The following is a 17,649-nucleotide window of genomic DNA, read 5'->3' as shown; positions in this document are numbered from 1 at the left end:
TTAAGCAAGGGATCACTGGCTCAGCTGGAGACCCCCAATCAAGACATGTATAAGAAAGCAATCAATGAACAACTAAAGCACTACAACTACCAGTTGATGCTTCTCATCTCTCTCCCTTCCTGTCTATCTGTCTCTGTTTGTCCTTCTCTCTGTGTCTGTCTGTATCTCTTGCAAAAAAAAAAATAATAAGGCCCAGAATGCAACAAAGACAAGAAAGAAAATACCAAATACAAATGAAAAGATATGAAAAATAAAAAGTGAAGTTCTAAAATTTATTTAATCAAAACCAGGAGAAAATAGAGATGGAAAACAGACAGTATTCAAAGCATTCACAGCTGAGAAAATGTCAGAGCTGATGAATAACATGAATATGCACATACAGAAACAGCAAATACAGGATAGAAAAACTAAAAGTTGCAGAGAGATACTGTAATGAAAGTGCAGAATCCCAATGGCAAATAAATAATCTCAAAATCAGCCAAATTACCAATTAAAAAACAGCAAATGAAAGATTACCAATAGATTTCCAAAGGGTAAAAATAAAAGGTATTGAACAGTGTGCTTCAGTATGTTTACAATACTGGGAGGAAACTATTGTCACCTAAGAACTATGGGAGTGAAATAAAGACATTTTCACATAAATCAAATTTGATAGATGTTACAATCAAAAGATTCTAAGGGGAAAGAAATCTGATGAAGACAAGTCTCACCAGAGGAAAGGTAGAAGATACAAGAAGGGAAGGGAAACAAGTTATAGTAAGAATACAGATAAAGTTAACCAGATACCATCTCTAACCAATAACACTTGTCTAATTTGTATGAAGAAACATATAACAGATATGAAACACTGAAAAGAACACATAAGCACAGAAGAGACAGTCTTCATTAGGTGTCCTATGAGTTTTGTATTATTCTGGAAGGGGATTAAAATACCTTAACTACTGATTGACTGCTACGTGTACACTTTCAGGGCAATCATTAGAAGAACAGAAATAGAAGGCATAACTTCCAAACCAGCAGACAAAAAATAACTGAATAAGAACACAAATCAACAAAAACTTTAATCCTAATGAAAAAAAAATGAAATTAGCAATAAAAATGGACCAAACATAGAGTTAAAAGAGAGATGTTAAACTGTATTTCAAAATACAAAAATCAAAAAGTTAAAACAAACAACACTGCACTAGCCATGTAAGACTGAATTTTTTTCTCTACATTAGTCATAAATTCTATTTTCCAAAGATTCTAAAAAGAAAGATGTTCACTGTCAGTATTAATTAGGAAAAGGCAAATTAAGAGCACAATGAGGCCCTGGATAATTGGCTCAGTGAATAGAGCGCTGGCCTAGTGTATGGACCTCCCAGGTTCGATCTCCGGTCAAGGCACACATGAGAAGCAATCATCTGCTTCTTCCCCTCCTTCTCCTCCTTCTCTCTCTCTTCCCCTCTCACATCCAGTGGCTCAACTGGTTCGAGCTTCAGCCTCAGATGCTGAGGATAGCTCGGTTGCTCCAAGTACGTCAGTCTCAGGCACTAAAAACAGCTCGGTTAATTTGAGCATCGCATGAAAGGAGGGCTGTTGGGTGGATCCCTGTCAGGGTGCATGCAGGAGTCTATCTCACTATCTCTCCTCTTCTCACTTAAAAAAAAAGAAAAGAAAAGAAAAGGCACAGTGATATGCAATATTATATGACTGGCAACAGAATATCAAAATTTGGAAGGAAGTAGAGTAACTGATAAACTGTAATAGATTTTCACAACAGAATTTTATTTAACACTAAAAATTAATTTACTACCATTGCATGCAACAAGTGAATTTTAACAACATAGCAGTGAAAAATGCAAGTTGCAGAATACTTCATGCAATGTACTATTCTTCTAAAGCTTAAAAACAAACAAAACTAATTAATATACTCTTTGCATATATACATAAACAAATTAATTATGTGCCAGAATTAACTACCAACACTAAGAATACTGTTTAGGAGAGACAAGATGGCGCTGGAGTAGGCAGACGTACCAACATCTACCTCCCAGAACCAAAGTGGATTACAAACTAATTTTAAGAACTATCATCTGGAAAAACCAACTTTGGACTAAACTAAGAGGACTCTTCAACCAAGGATCACTGAAGAAGCCACACCGAGACTGGCAGAGGAGAACAGAAGCTCCATATCCACACATGCTGCAAATGGCTTTTCCAGTCTACCTGAATCATTACCAGCTAGAAGCAGTGGTCATTGGGACTTGGACATGAGCTGCAAAGTATAGAATGGTGACAACAATTCCAGTGCCATGTGGACTTTTCCTGGATGTGAACTTCTCCTGGACTCCTGCTCCCTGTGACAGCTCCTAACAGACTGAACTGTGGTTGGGTTGCATTTTTCAGGGATTTGGCATGGTGATGGGGCCAACTTGGACTTGGTGAACATGTTAAGGACAATACTCTTTTATGGTTTCTTGCTGTATTGGCCAAGAGTTTGCTCAAAGGCTTTTAATCACTGTAAAAAAACTAGAAGACTGGCCTGACCTGTGGTGGTGCAGTGGATAAAGCGTCGACCTGGAAATGCTGAGGTCGCCGGTTCGAAACCCTGGGCTTGCCTGGTCAAGGCACATATGGGAGTTGATGCTTCCAGCTCCTCCCCCCTATCTCTCTCTCCTCTCTGTCTCTCTCTGTCTCTCTCTCTCTCCTCTCTAAAATGAATAAATAAATAAATAACAAAAAAAATGAATAAATAAATAAAAAAAACTAGAAGACTGGATAAAGAAGATGGGGCACATATACACCATGGTATACTATTCAGCTAGAAGAAATGATGACATTGGATCACTTACAGCGGAATGGTGGAGTCTTGGTAGCATTGTGTGGGGTGAAATAAGTGAATCAGAAAAAAACAAGAACTGCAGGATTCCATACATTGGTGGGACATCAAAGCGAGACTAAGAGACATGGACAGGAGTGTGGTGGTTACGGGGGGGGGGGGGAGGGAATGAGGAAGAGGGGGAGGGGGAGGGGTACAAAGAAAACTGGATAGAGGGTGACGGAGGATGATCTCTCTTGGGGTGATGGGTATGCAACAGAACTAAATGACAAGATAACCTGGAAATGTTTTCTTTGAATGTATGTACCCTGATTTATTGATGTCACCCCATTAAAATAAAAATTTATTTATATATAAAAAAAAAAGACTGATTTTTACTTTTGGCACAAGATTTTCCTGATGATGGAAGCAGTTTATTGGTCTATGCTCAGGAGCAAGCTCTTCATCTCATCTCAGTTCGACTCTGCACAGCACTGGCCAAGAGTATTCAACTCAAGAGAAGAAGGCAGACCTTGGAACTGTAATCTTTCAGAACAAAGAGCCTTTAATCAAAAGCACTTCCAACTTAAAGGAAAAGGCCTGGCCCCAATGACTCTCCCAAGTCTTCTTAGAAACTTTCTAGTAATCTATTCTATAAAATAAAATTATTAGTAATAGTTTGGGTTAAAGATGAAAAGTGGCTTACACTAAGATAGAGATTTTCCTTAATTTAGGCAGCCTTTTTCCTTTTTAATGTCAAGTCTGAACATTAAACTTTTAAATGTCCAGGTTTATGTGACTTCAGATCCAGCAGCACCCTCTTCTGTCATTTCTATGACCCAAGCAGACATTATTTCCTGTGCCCTTTGCTTTATGAATTTCTACCACCCTGGCCCATATTGTCTTCCTGCTCCTATGAGGAATGTGGTTCCTTCAGTCCTTTTCCTCCAAAACCTTGGTTGATTTTGACCTGGGGCACCTCAGAGGCTTGGAAGATCACCTCCATCCATCCATCAGAGCCTCACACACAATCTCAGAGCAAAGGAGGGTCTATTGTGAAGAACTTCACATCTATGAGAGGTTTTGGGATGGACAAAACAATGAGTTTGACTTACATGTTATCTTTCATACACCCTCTCTAGCATGCTCCTACTTCGCTGATCTTGAACTTCGGAGAAGCCACAACTCCAGGCACTGAAGCTCTGCCTGAAACAATAAGAGCAGGAAATGAGAAAGAAGGCCACCGAAAGGAACTGAAGGGTCTACTGGGGAAAGAATCACTCTTCTAGAATTAATCTTGACATTTAAAAAGAAAAAAGAGCCTCTGGAGTTCAGGGAAATCTCTACCTTAGTCTTGTCATTGTTCATCTTTAACCACAACTATTAATAGTAATGTTTGTACAGGAAACCATTATTATTTACAGAGAGCTTTCACATGCATTTTCTCATTTGAGCCATAGGATCTTAAGGCTAGGAACATATTATTTTAAAATGCAGCAGCCAAACTTTCCAAAGATTAGAGAACTTTCCCATGACCACTCAGCCGGCAAGGATTAAAGGAGGGATTAGAACCATCTTTCTAAATTCTTCTATAGCACAAAATGATATAATGGTTCAACTTAAAAAAATACATTACTTTTTTGCACTAGACTTACTTTCTGAGCCAACAATCAGAGAAGCAGCTTTGCCTGCTCAATGACACAGACATCATCATAGGATTATGTTTATTTACCAGAGAAAACCCAAAGGATAGAAAATCTAAACCAAGATAGTTAAGAAATGCCTGTATCTTGTCACATGCCCTCCTTTGCTCTTTCAGTTGTCATTATATTGCTGGGCTTTTTCTCCTTTATCTTGAAAAGAATTTCAAACTTATAGAAAAGTTGTAGAATAATAATAGTACAAAGAATAACATAGATTCTTTACCCAAATTCACCTACTGTTAACATTTAACCCAAATACTTAATCATTCACTCTCTGTCCATAGACACATACATTCACTCAACATATTTTTTTCTGAGCCATGTGGAGATCTGTTCCACACAGCATGTCTCTTCACACATCTAAATACTTCTGAATTTACTTAAGAATACGGGTATTCTTAAATAGCCATAATGTTGTTAGCAATTTTAGATTTAATACTGACACAAACTTTAATTTACCACCGTTTGCAAACAACCCAATGCACATTAGGTCTTCTCCAACTCAGGGTCCAGTTTAGGGTCATACATTACACTTAACTGCTATTAATCTGAAACACACAGCTTTCCTTTGTCTTTTATTACACTGACACTTTAGAAAAAAATAGGCCTGCCCTTTTTTATATGAATAAAACATTTCCTTTTGACTTGACTGACATTTCCTCATGACTCAATTCAGGTCATGCATTATCAGCCAAAAAACTACAGAGATGATGTTTTCCTCTCCCGATCTCACACCTGGAAGCACATACAGTGCATCTGACCTCCTTGGCGGTGTTAACTTTGATCACCCAGCCAAGATTTTGCCTAATTTCTCCAATGGAAAAATATTATTTTTTCCCTTGCAACTAATAAGTAATCTGTGGTGAGATAGTTTAAGACCATGAAAATATCCTGTCCCTTAACAAAACTTCCCCTTTGATTTAGCATCCCTTGGTGATCCTTGCCAGATGGCTACAACAGAACAGACCGTTCCAACTCCAGCACTCCCTTCACCTTGTCAGGCATTACTCAACACTGTACACATTATTTGTCTATCTACTTATAATCAATATGGATATGTGAAGTCCTGCTTTTTCCTTCTTTTTTTAAAGATTTTATTTTATTGATTTTAAAGTGAGAAGAGAGTGGAGAGCAAAAAACATCAACTCATAGTTGCTTCATTTTAGTTATTCATTGATTGCTTGTTGTATGTGCCTTGACTGGACAAGCCCAGGGTTTCGAACCAGCAACTTCAGCATTCCAGATCGATGCTTTATCCACCGTGCCACCACAGGTCAGGCAAGTCCTGCTTTTCCCATGGCTTACAATTTATCACTGAACTTAATTATTTTGGCACTCAAACTATCTCAAATTTAGCCAGTTGGGCACCCCTTTAAGTTGGCACCTTTATCTTTGTGACATGCCATCATTTTTTTCTTACTTTTTATTTCCTTACTTTAGCATATTAAAAAAAGCTTTGGGTGAATCTTATACCTAACAATCTCTTCTCTGGATGCAGTCATTTCTCCAAAAAGCTGAAAGTTCCGTTCAGTGGAAAATGCTATTGGAGAATAAGATCTAGTATAACACAGTTTAAAGGCATTGTCTGTTTGTATTGGTACTTTCCATTTTACACAGGAGTCACATTTTCCTGCATATTTTGTATGTGTATTTTCTATTATAAAGCAGACAATTAGAAGGTATTCAGTCTGATTTCAATGGCAGTTAAATTACTGGCAGATCCTCTTACTCCTGACAGGCTTGGTTTTATACTTGCTTAGAACATGTCTCCTTCAGCTATGTTCATAGTTCAAGCATATGGCCCTACTCTAAGGTGTGGCCCTTACTCCTAAGATATGGTCTTCCTGGTTTCTCAGTAGAATGACCAAGGTGCTCAGTGAGGTCTCTTCACCTTGCTAGGCCAGAACTCTCCATTCCTCTTGCTATTAAGGACCTCTGGGATAGCCATTCTCTTCTAAACCTGGTAGCAACTGCTCTCTGCTAGGTCTCACCATAAATACATACACATTGCAGCTTTGATTGCCCTAGGATAGCTTCCCCCTCCCAAACACCCTTTCATACAAACTCCAGTCTCTTGGGTAGTGCTGGACCTCATGAGACCACCATGCTCCCTAGGGCTCCCGTCCCGGGACAAAGGCAGGGAACAGTGGTCCAGCAGAACACCAGGGCAAACATGGGTCTCATGTCATGTGCTTCTCTCCTCTCCAGGCCCACTGTCCTGGCTGCCTGTGGTGCAATGACGAGTAACAACTGGCTCACGGGCAGTCCAGTTTTCTAGTTGACGGCAGGAGGGCAAGCCCAGCACCGGATACCTCCTTTCCTCTACACCTTCCACACCAGCGATGCTGGAGGACTGTGGGGCTGCTCTCGTGGAGAAGTTAAGAGTCAACCATTGAGTAAATACTCTTTCTTACAACATTTCAAAGAAACTCTCATAATGTGTTTCCCAGAAATGTGTGTTTGCTTTTATTGCAGCACTGTGGCAAGAGAAATGCTTTCCAGCGGTCAGGCGATTCCAATCAAAATGACAGGAAAATGTCTCTATTCTTTCCACAAAGCTCATACTCATTTGGGATAGCCAGCTAGCTATCACTCCGACACATACTAACATTTATTTCTATTACTCTTCCTCCGAATGGCATAACAAAACACTATAGTATATCCAAAGAAATGTAAGTCAGTCGCTAGTCTTCCTTTTTCTTATTTATGTGCATGTACTTAGGGGTGGGGAGGAAACTCCTTTTCATATAAGTTATTTTCTTATGTATTTCCATTTCTACTTCTCACCAATGGTTAGAAATGGGGGGGGGGGGCTTGTAACCTTAGACAGACGCAAAGCTAATCAAGAGGAAATTGGCTAACAAGAACATACTGTGAGAAAAGGTAATTTTGCAATCACCAGGAAATGAAGAACAGTAGTTCCTTCCCTGCACAAGCGAGCAGATTTGTGCTCCTCGCACACTCACACAGGCAGTATACCGAACATGTGCCAGGCAGAAATGTGGGACGACCTCCTTCTACGTCTTGAGCAGATTTTCTCCACGTTAGAAATGTGCACTGCAGCCCATCGGATTCATATTCCCAAAGGGAATCAATGTGTGGCAAGTATACCCTTCTGTGGTTTTACTTCAAGTCCCCTAGAACCTAAAGGTGAGTTCACATCAGTTGTCTGTCCCTTGGCCCTTCTCTCTGTCCAGCACTCCCTACCCTATAGGGACTTTAAGATCAGTCTTCTCACAGGTCTCCAGGTGGACCCTGTTCAATTGTTTCTTCATGTCAGCACAACTGTACAAAGTTTTCTGTGGTTCCCCACTTCCCAGGAGTACAGTCGGAGCCCCTGGCTTGATAGAACTGCCCTTCACCATCTGCTCCCGCTCCCTTTCTGTGTCCTCTCCTGGCACTTTCTCCCCATCACTAATACAGTGCTGGAGCAGTTTGCATGCAAGGAATACCCTTTCCTCCCTTTCTTTTGACTAACTCACTCATGATCACCATTCAAAGCTGAGTTAGTGTCCCAACCTTCATATTCTCACAGCACCTTTATATCATATACTAATCATTTACTGAGCATTTATGCTGTGCTAATTAAGCACTATGGCATTTAACGTGCGTTACCTCATTGATTGCTCACGTGAACTCTGTACAGCAGGTGCTGTCGTCAGCCCGTTCTACAAACGAGCAAATGGGTAGCGGCTCAGCAGCCTCCCCATGCCCCACAGCTGGGGGTGGGGAAAGCAAAGAGCTCACAGCCTTTCCCGTAAACATATGTAATGGAAAAATTAACAGTATAACTGGTGTTTCCAGGTAAAGGCCCAGAGCAAGAACAAATGGTGAGCTCTTGAAGACACTAAAAGGGTAAAAATAATAATTTGTAAAAAATTGATCAGAAGTCTTCAGAAGAGGGTATCATAAGCTAATATCAACTATGATATTTATAATAAAGATCAAAATATTTCATCCAGGCAGGGTGATCAGCAATTTCTAAGAATATATACATGGCTCAAGCAAAAATGTCAAAGTCGTGAGCGGGAAAATGGGGAAGCGTGGTCTTACTAGGAACAGCAACTAAGATGTACTACATCAGGGGTCCCCAAACTACGGCCCGCAGGCCACATGCGGCCCCCAGAGGCCATTTATCCAGCCCCCACCGCACTTCTGGAAGGGGCACCTCTTTCATAGGTGGTCAGTGAGAGGAGCATAGTTCCCATTGGAATACTGGTCAGTTTGTTTATTTAAATTTACTTGTTCTTTATTTTAAATATTGTATTTGTTCCCGTTTTGGTTTTTTTTACTTTAAAATAAGATATGTGCAGTGTGCATAGGGATTTGTTCATAGTTTTTTTTATAGTCCGGCCCTCCAACGGTCTGAGGGACAGTGAACTGGCCCCCTGTGTAAAAAGTTTGAGGACCCCTGTACTACATCAAAGATTAAAAGAAGCTTTCAGAGGGAAGAATCTGAAATATTGAAATAATTAAATCTGTTCCAGTTTCAAAAAGTTCACATACTGTATACCCATTAGGATCAATCCTTTATTGGGGTAACATGTTACTTCCTACAGAAATTGAATAAGTGAAGATTTGTGAATAGGCAAAAACCCTCTCATACTCCATCTGGGCCCTGTCTGTCACTGACCTAAGATGCCCATTTCTGGCCCCAGATTGTGGAGTTGATAAGTTTAAGAAGGAGTTATAAAAAAGAATGTCAATGACCTGCTGATTCACAAATGCCAACTGATAGCTCATGAAGAATACGTCAGGGAGGATGACTACTTCAGTGCAGCATATCGCCACACATAGGAAACCTTCACGCTGCAGACCTCCATGTGAAAAAGGACGTACAATTTCATGTCATAATAAATATCACCAGGGTCAAACTGATCAATGCTGAGCTCTATACTTCTGGGGAATTTGGGGGGAGGTAGATTCCAAAGTAGAGATGTAAAGATCACCAAAACCTAACTGGAGGTATGAAAGTCACATGCAAGGCTTTAACCTTTAGAAAGAGAAAACAGGGAAGACTCTACCATTCAACATCATTTTAATCTACCCTCCTAAGAAGGAGGGACAACGTTTTTCCACTTCCACCAAAAGATAGTGCAGAAAAAATAGTTTTAACCAAAAATATGAGAATTTTAGCTATAATAATTACCAATGTTCAGAGCTCCCACACTGTCATTCAAGTCATACTGATATTCACGGTTCAGCATCTTGGAAGTTACAATAATAAGAGGCAACACAGAGGGAAGGCCAGCTCTGCCAGTACTGTGGGATTCCCTAGGTTCCCGTTTTAAAGTCCAGTTTCTTAACTATGGGATAAAACGAATGCACATAAAACTTACTATCTGTAAAATGGGTTAATACCTGCCTCATGAGGCCCTTGGAAGGATTCAGTAAGTTAAACATAAAATATTTAGCCTGTGCCTACCACATAGTAAATACTTGATAAATGTTAACTATTATTATCATTTTAACTTTGCCTGAGTCAACTTCTTCCAGTTAGTCTCTGATTCTATCAAAGCCAAGTAGAGAATTTATGTATATATGTGTGTATATATGCTCTTTTAATCCTCACAACAATCCTTTAGTAAGCACTATTTAAAGATGAGAAAGTGAGGCACAGAGAGGATACGTAACTTGCTCTAGGTTACATAGCTTACACTTGCAGAGTTGGGATTCAACTCCAGGCTGCCTGACTTCAGAGTCTTGGGCTCTTCCCCACTTTATAAATAACTGCTGCCCTCAAAACTTGACCACTAAGAACTAGAGCAAGGACCGACTGAGACAGGCCAAACAGGAACATAAATACTGTGCAGTGCTCATAAGTGGCCTGTGCTACCTTTACATCTAACAGAGAGCACGAACAAGTCCTTTCAGTACAAAACAACGTGTTTAAACACACTGTAACAACCGACTGAAAGTCATCCACAAAACACTGTGCCTGCCCCTCTGATGGGCCATCTTCTGTTATTTAACACACGATGAGGAAAAGAGGAGGGCCAAGAACCGGGGCTTAGAAGTCAAACACCTGGGATTCCATGACAGGTCCACCAGCGCGGCCTTACACAAATTCCTTGACATTTCTCATGCTTCAGTGTCCTGGCTGTAAGGATTAAATAAGTTATGTAAAGAGCTTAGTTTCAGTACCTGGTACTAAGGGCTATATAAATAAAATAATTACTAAATAATAAAAATAATTGCTTTTCTAGCTCAGTTCTATGCCATATGGGAAAACACCAACAAATAGACCTTATCAGCTATAAACTAAGAAGAATACATAGATAGATAAGTCAGCAGATAGGGAGATAGATGAATGAGTGGATAGATGGATGGGTGGATGGATGAATAGATAGATAGATAGATAGATACATAGATAGATAGATAGATAGATAGATAGATAGATAGATAGATAGATAGATGATAGATATAGATAGATATAGACATAAAAGAAATTCTATAAAATTTGAATTATATTGCAGATTCATTAAAATATTAGTAAACATGAACTACTCTAATTCAAAAGGTATCATAAACCTGAGTTTTATTATAAAATGCTTAGAAATTAAAAAAGAAAGGTCATCCGTTTTAAGTGGTAAGAACAGCTGTTATATACTGAGGGCCTATTCTGTGCTTAGCCCTATAACAGGCACTTCAAAGATGTTATTTTATCCTCAGAACCTCTCAGATTTGTCAGATGATCCCAGTTTTAGAGAGGAGGATGCAGAGCCTCTCGGGGTTAAGTGATGGGCTCCATGTCGCATTACAATAAGCAGCAGAGACTGTTGCTTAACCCTGAAAGGCTCAGCAATGAGGCCAGCAGGCACAAAATCTCAGGGTCACACAGCCACTCCACAAAGCGTTTCCTTGGCACCAATCAGAATTTCACTGAGCAACATTCGATGAAATCCATCCTCACCGCCAAGATGTGCTTTAAAGAAGCCCAAATTACTGAAAGGTCATGATATGTCCACACATCAAAGTGACATGCTAGTACAAATCCCATTCTGTCACCCAGTTTAGCCATAACGTCCCTTGGGAACACTGTCAGAGAGGTGCAATTTATAAATTGCTCTGGTTAGTCAAAAGTGACTGGATCTCCACAACGACAAATTGAGTTCTAGAGCTGGGGCACTGGTGAAAATGAAATAACATCAATGTGTTATGAAGTAACAAAACACGTGTTTGGGGTGAGAGCAGTTAAAGAAGGAAAATGTAAATCAAAATATCCTTTTCTAATTTTGCTTATAGCAGAGCATTCTTATCACAAACAGCAAATCTATGATTCTCACACTTTCTTATTTATGGTTTGCTATGTCACCTGGCCTCAAGGGGAAAAAAAGGCAGCAAGAATGTTCTCTGTGTAACTCCTAAGAGTTGAATCTGCTTCTTATATGTCAGAATACAAACTCCAACCCTGAGAGAAGAGTCCATGTTTGGGTCACTACTGTATCCTCAGCACAGTGCACACCTGGCATACTGAAGGCCTTCAATAATAAGGGTGGGTGTTCCCACCCAGCAAAATACAGAAACATAGAGGAGAAAAGTCATAAAGACCCACCTGAGGAAGGATCACTTATCCCATTTCAGCAGGCCTCAGCACCAAACTGCTCTTTGGAACCTAATACTTACAGAAGTGTGAGATAACAGAAATTTTTTTTTAATGAATGAACAGATAATATGCTTTGGAGGTGAAAATGCCTCCCAAACCCTTTTGATGATTCAATTTTTGGAATAACACAAATTATGCTTCAGGGACAAAAAATGCCTTCCAACACCTTTTGAGTATTCAAAATATTTGCCAATATTTTGAAATAATTACTGGCCTGCAATATGCCTCCTGATCTGCTAGTTCAGAAATATGAATCATATATGCAAAAAACTCACTGCTTCCATTGTGCTAGATGAGGCCAACAGAAAGAAGACCAAGGCGGGCCAACTATAGTGTCTTAGAGACAGACCGCAAACAAATAATTACAATGTCATACAATTAGAGCTTTTGGCAAAGTAGAACCAAATTCAGGAGTGCGTAAAAAGAAAATGACTAGCCCCTCGGCACATTTCAATCACACTGCGAAAAAGAACCTTTCTTTCCCCGATACCCTTTATAATTTCCTTGTCCAATCCTCATTTTCTTCAAAGTGAAAACAAAACACAAAAAACACAGTCCATCTATACACCAAATACTTAGCCCCCATGCTGCTCAAGTATCCTTCCACCCCCATGGAAAACTGCACATTGTTTTGATGTATGTTAGTTAGATAAGAAGTTCTTAAATTAATGGTCATCCTGCAATATTGGCTGCTAAAACACACACGTACAACTTGAGTGTTTAAGCTGTATCAGAAGTTTCTGGCTCTAGCATTTCCTCCAAAACCCTTGCCTTCTTATGGCCAATTAAAATTGTATTTAACAGTCTGTCCAAAATCTTAAAGATACAAGCTAAATGAATGGTTTATCTAAACTCATGATACCATCATTAACAGTTCATTTTATTAAATTATTTAAGTGCCATCCATCTCCAAGAGAGATTTAAGGCAACATACAATAAAAGATACATGCACTTGGAAGGAACAGTCACAAGCTGATTTTCCAACCACCAGATAATACTGTTGATGTGCTTGAACCTAAAAATAATTTGTAAAGTTCTGATAGCCAGAGAAAGAAGGGGATGGGATAGTCCACATAAATCTGATCAAAGGAGTAATATAAAGGGTTTTCCCTCCTCAGTACTGGGCAACAGTCAACTCTTTTTCACAATGGTTTGTACAATACATGTAGAAACATTGCCATGTGGTTTCTTACAGTTTTACTAAATAAAAGCTATGAGCATTATATTAAAGTGTATCTCAACAAAGGTACTCAGAGAGGCATTGATATTGTATTGAAATAAATACCTTAGTTTTATATTAATAAAATTAATAAAAACACATTGGGTAGGAAGGTGTCATAGATAGGTTGGTCTCCAAAAGAAAACCTTCCCAGGAAAACCATTCAGGTATGGTCTTTTCAAAAATAACTGATACAAAAGGTTTTCAGAAATGTCAACAACTATTTCACCACTCAGAAAGCTATCAACTCACTTGGCTGGAGCAGGCTGTGCTTATCAAGTCTGCCCCCTCACTCAGAGATTGCTCTGTCACTTATCACTGAAGACCTCCCATTGTCACCCACCTTAACCATAAGGGGAAGAGCAATCCTAAAGTGTATTCAAGGCTTTATTTCATATTTTAAAGGGAACATACACAGGCTATCTATTTGTACCTTAGTCAGTCTCTTCTCTCAATTTTTACTTTTCTTCATAGTAACAAGCTCTTCTACAGTATGTCCGTAAAGTCATGGTGCACTTTTGACCGGTCACAGGAAAGCAACAAAAGAAGATAGAAATGTGAAATCTGTACCAAATAAAAGGAAAATTCTCCCAGTTTCATACCTATTCAGTGCAGTTTGATGTGGGCTCACATATATTTTTTTAGGGCTCATTAGGTAGCTATCCTGTATAGCCTCTACAGACTTGTCACTGACTGATGGCCTACCAGAACGGGGTTTCTCCACCAAACTGCCAGTTTCCTTCAACTGCTTATCCCATCGAGTAATGTTATTCCTATGTGATGGCACTTCCTTACAAATGCGCCAATATTCACGTTGCACTTTGATCACGATTCAAATTTAGAAAGCCACAGAATGCACTGAACTTTCCTCTGTACCATCCACATCTCAACTGGCACGGCCGTGGGCTGCTCCGTGTATACACGGTGTTACGTCATCATCTGCGCATGCGCACATGCTGCCACATCATCCTACAGAAACTGGGAGGGTTTTCCTTTTATTTGGTGCAGATTTCACATTTCTATCATCTTTTGTTGCTTTCCTGTGACCGGTCAAAAGTGCACCATGACTTTACGGACACACTGTATTTGTTGGAGGGAAAGTGACACACTTTCAAAATGTTTATTCTTTTAACGTCCCTTATCCTTGTATTCCAAGTGGGCCCTATTCATTACAAAGAAACTTCCGGAGGCTTAACATACTAAATGTAAGATGTGAATGGGGGCGCAGGTCTAGTGGACATGGTGACCTGTCTCATTTCACAAACCTACGTGCCCCGCCCTCTTTTCGTTTTTCCCCAGGAAGCCTCATTAGAGTGCTCACTGCTGCTTAGGACAGCGCAGGAGGGGGTGCTGAGCTGTTGGGTCTGAAGTGTAGCAGGACAGACTACCACCTGAAACTGCTGCTTCGACTTCAGGTCAGGCAAAGAACAAACCAGGAAACAACCAATAAGAGCAAAGAGGGATACACTTAAGTTGAAGACACAACACTTGGTCTGACATAGGAAGTATGTGCATACTCAACAGCCTCGAAAGAGCACTCCGGACACTGCTCGTAGTCTTGGCTTTCTTCAGTGCTGTCCTGGGAGATGCCGGTGTGGCAGCCGTTGTTTTCTTTATTAGCTGAATAGATAATTCTTTCTTGCTTTTTTTTTAATACCAGCAACTTTCATCCTTTGAAACATGTGCTGAAAAGAAGAGTCAGCAAATAGTACTGCAGGTGCAATATTTGATTATCACTGTGAGATGAGCTTTGATCTGGGTACCTCAGCAGCACTGTGTGAAACTGGGGTTATTGAAAAACTGCTAACCTCTTATGGACTTATTCAGTGTTCAGAACATCAAGCTAGACTTTTCTTCCACGGTTCACAGTATAATAGCAACCTGCTGCACTTAAAAGTGGGAAATGATGTGAAATCCGAAGAATCATCTGACCAGCAGACTGGAAGACTCATTGCTTTTAAAATTCTTAAAGATAAAACCAGAAATCCTCCCTGAAGAATGAATGAATGGACAAGTTGTGTGTGCTGTTCCTCACAACTTAAAGAGTAAATCTCCAGCTGCCCTGGGTTAGACTCCAACAGGGATTATATGTTAAGAATGCAATGATGAAGTGTTCACCTGACTTACACACCTGAAGATGTGGAAGGGAACATTCAGCTGGAAACTGGACATAAAATAAACTTTGTAACTGATAACAATAAACATACTGCTGCTGTAATTGCTTAAAATATTATGCTGTTGAAAAAGAAGTTGCAACAGATGCCAGACTACTGCCTCAAGGAACAGTCATTTTTGAAAGATATCAGCACTGGACATTTTGAAAGAATTGTAACCACACTTATCCCAAAGGTACCCACTAAACACCAGAATGACAAGACACATTCAAGCTGATTTTGTGACTCCTAAAGAACTTTCCTTTGGAGACAAAGATACCAAATCCCAGGTAACCCCGTTGGAAGGTGACCATGTTAGGTTTAATATTTCAAATAACTGACATGACAAATTAGAATAAGCAAACAACACAGTTCTATCAAATATATTTCAGTTTACTAATAAAGCCAGAGAAATGGGTGTCATTGCTTCCATGAGAGATGGTTTTGGTTTTATTAAGTGTGTAAATCATGATGTTCATGTGTTCTTCCGTGACAGTGAAATTCTGAATGGGAACCAGCTCCATATTGTAGATACTGTAAGTAGTTTACTGTGGTTTCTGATATGCTCTCCCCACCCCCAATCATGCTATTAGGATCAAAACACATCCCCAGGGGACAGTTTCATTCCATCCCCATTCTGATCATCATTTCCTGGACCCTATAGAAAAATAAAAAAGCCAATCCTAAAAATACTTGCCCAAATAAAGGCAAAGAAGAGGAGGCTGAGGATGGTGTTATTGCTTATGATGATTATGGGGTGAATCTGACTATTGTTTTTCAAGCCAAGGAAGTGGCCAGCTCTACTTCTCAAATGGGAGAGAAGGCTGAATTTAGTAGTAGTGGTAAACCGAGGCCTGGACAGCAGACTGCAGCCTGTATGCCACTTTAAGGTCATAATTCTAACTCCAAGAGGTTCTTGGGTTATGCAGCAACTCTGAAGGATAATTTTGGATCTACTGAAACAGCCGATCATAATAAGGAAATTTTGTCCCGTTATAATGAGTTCTCTGGTGATGTCAATAGCCTGGAACTATAGGACATGATCGAATACCACTTGTCCAAAGGCAAAGGCAACAAAGTCAGTGCAGAAAAAGTCAACAAAACACACTCAGTGAATGGCATTACTGAAGAAGCCGATTCTACCATCTACTCTAGTGAAGTCATTCACCCTCTGAGGACTGTTGACCCAATACTGACTGAGTACCAAAGAAAGATTGAGATCATGGAGGAAGGAGATATGAAAGGCAAGGTCTAGCCCAGGGGTCCCCAAACTTTTTACACAGGGGGCCAGTTCACTGTCCCTCAGACCGTTGGAGGGCCGGACTATAAAAAAAACTATGAACAAATCCCTATGCACACTGCACATATCTTATTTTAAAGTAAAAAAACAAAACAAGAACAAATACAATATTTAAAATAAAAAACAAGTAAATTTAAATCAAGAAACTGACCAGTATTTCAATGGGAACTATGGGCCTGCTTTTGGCTAATGAGATGGTCAATGTGCTCCTCTCACTGACCACCAATGAAAGAGGTGCCCCTTCCAGAAGTGCGGCGGGGCCGGATAAATGGCCTCAGGGGGCCGCATTTGGCCCGCGGGCCGTGGTTTGGGGACCCCTGGTCTAGCCATTTGACATAATTGGAATGGCCAACAAGGGGACTATCTGCAGAAAGGGGAGAGTGTCAAGTTCCAATTGTTTGTCCTGAGCCAAAATGCACAGACTATGGCCTACATCACACACCTGCATAGGGACACTATGGAGTCTGTGAAGTAGGATAACTATGAGGTAGGATATGGCAAGAAGCTCTTTTCCCATGTGAAAATTTCAGTATGGCATTGAGCTACAGGCTAGAGATGATCCTGAATCAGCACACTGTCAAGTACAACACTTGTAATGTTTGGCAGCTCTGAGAGGGCCCCAAGGCTGTTGCAGCTTCACGATCTGACAGGTTGGTCAATCACTTGAAGAACAATACCCTAGTTGATGTCAGTGCTCCTTGCTTAATGGCTCTTCATGAGCCAAGGGACCAGATAAGTCAGTGGGATTTGGTGCAGAAAGAAAGATCTGTCAGGGTCCTTGCCGGTTGGCTCAGCGGTAGAGCGTTGGCCTGGTGTGCAGGGGACCCGGGTTCAATTCCTGGCCAGGGCACATAGGAGAAGCGCCCAT

General features: G+C 40.2%; 1 protein-coding gene and 1 pseudogene across 6 annotated transcripts in view; one reads left to right on the top strand and one right to left on the bottom strand.

Annotated features, from left to right (window-relative positions):
- SGMS1 (sphingomyelin synthase 1) overlaps positions 1–17,649 on the bottom strand; it is a 325,673-nt gene that overhangs the window by 209,220 nt on the left and 98,804 nt on the right. For 5 of the 6 annotated variants that reach the window (XM_066244178.1, XM_066244179.1, XM_066244177.1 and 2 more), the window contains exon 3: positions 3,916–4,006. The exons of the other annotated variant lie outside the window; for it this stretch is intronic. The gene's annotated coding sequence lies outside the window, so the exon portion shown is untranslated. The remainder of the gene's footprint in view (positions 1–3,915; positions 4,007–17,649) is intronic. 6 annotated transcript variants of the gene reach the window in all.
- Positions 15,072–17,393, top strand: LOC136313633 (cold shock domain-containing protein E1-like; annotated as a pseudogene).

This window comes from Saccopteryx bilineata, chromosome 9, assembly GCF_036850765.1.
Source record: "Saccopteryx bilineata isolate mSacBil1 chromosome 9, mSacBil1_pri_phased_curated, whole genome shotgun sequence".
Classification (NCBI taxonomy): domain Eukaryota; kingdom Metazoa; phylum Chordata; class Mammalia; order Chiroptera; family Emballonuridae; genus Saccopteryx; species Saccopteryx bilineata.
The sequence above is the reverse complement of the archived record's forward strand: the minus strand, read 5'-3'. Positions and strand labels throughout refer to the sequence as shown.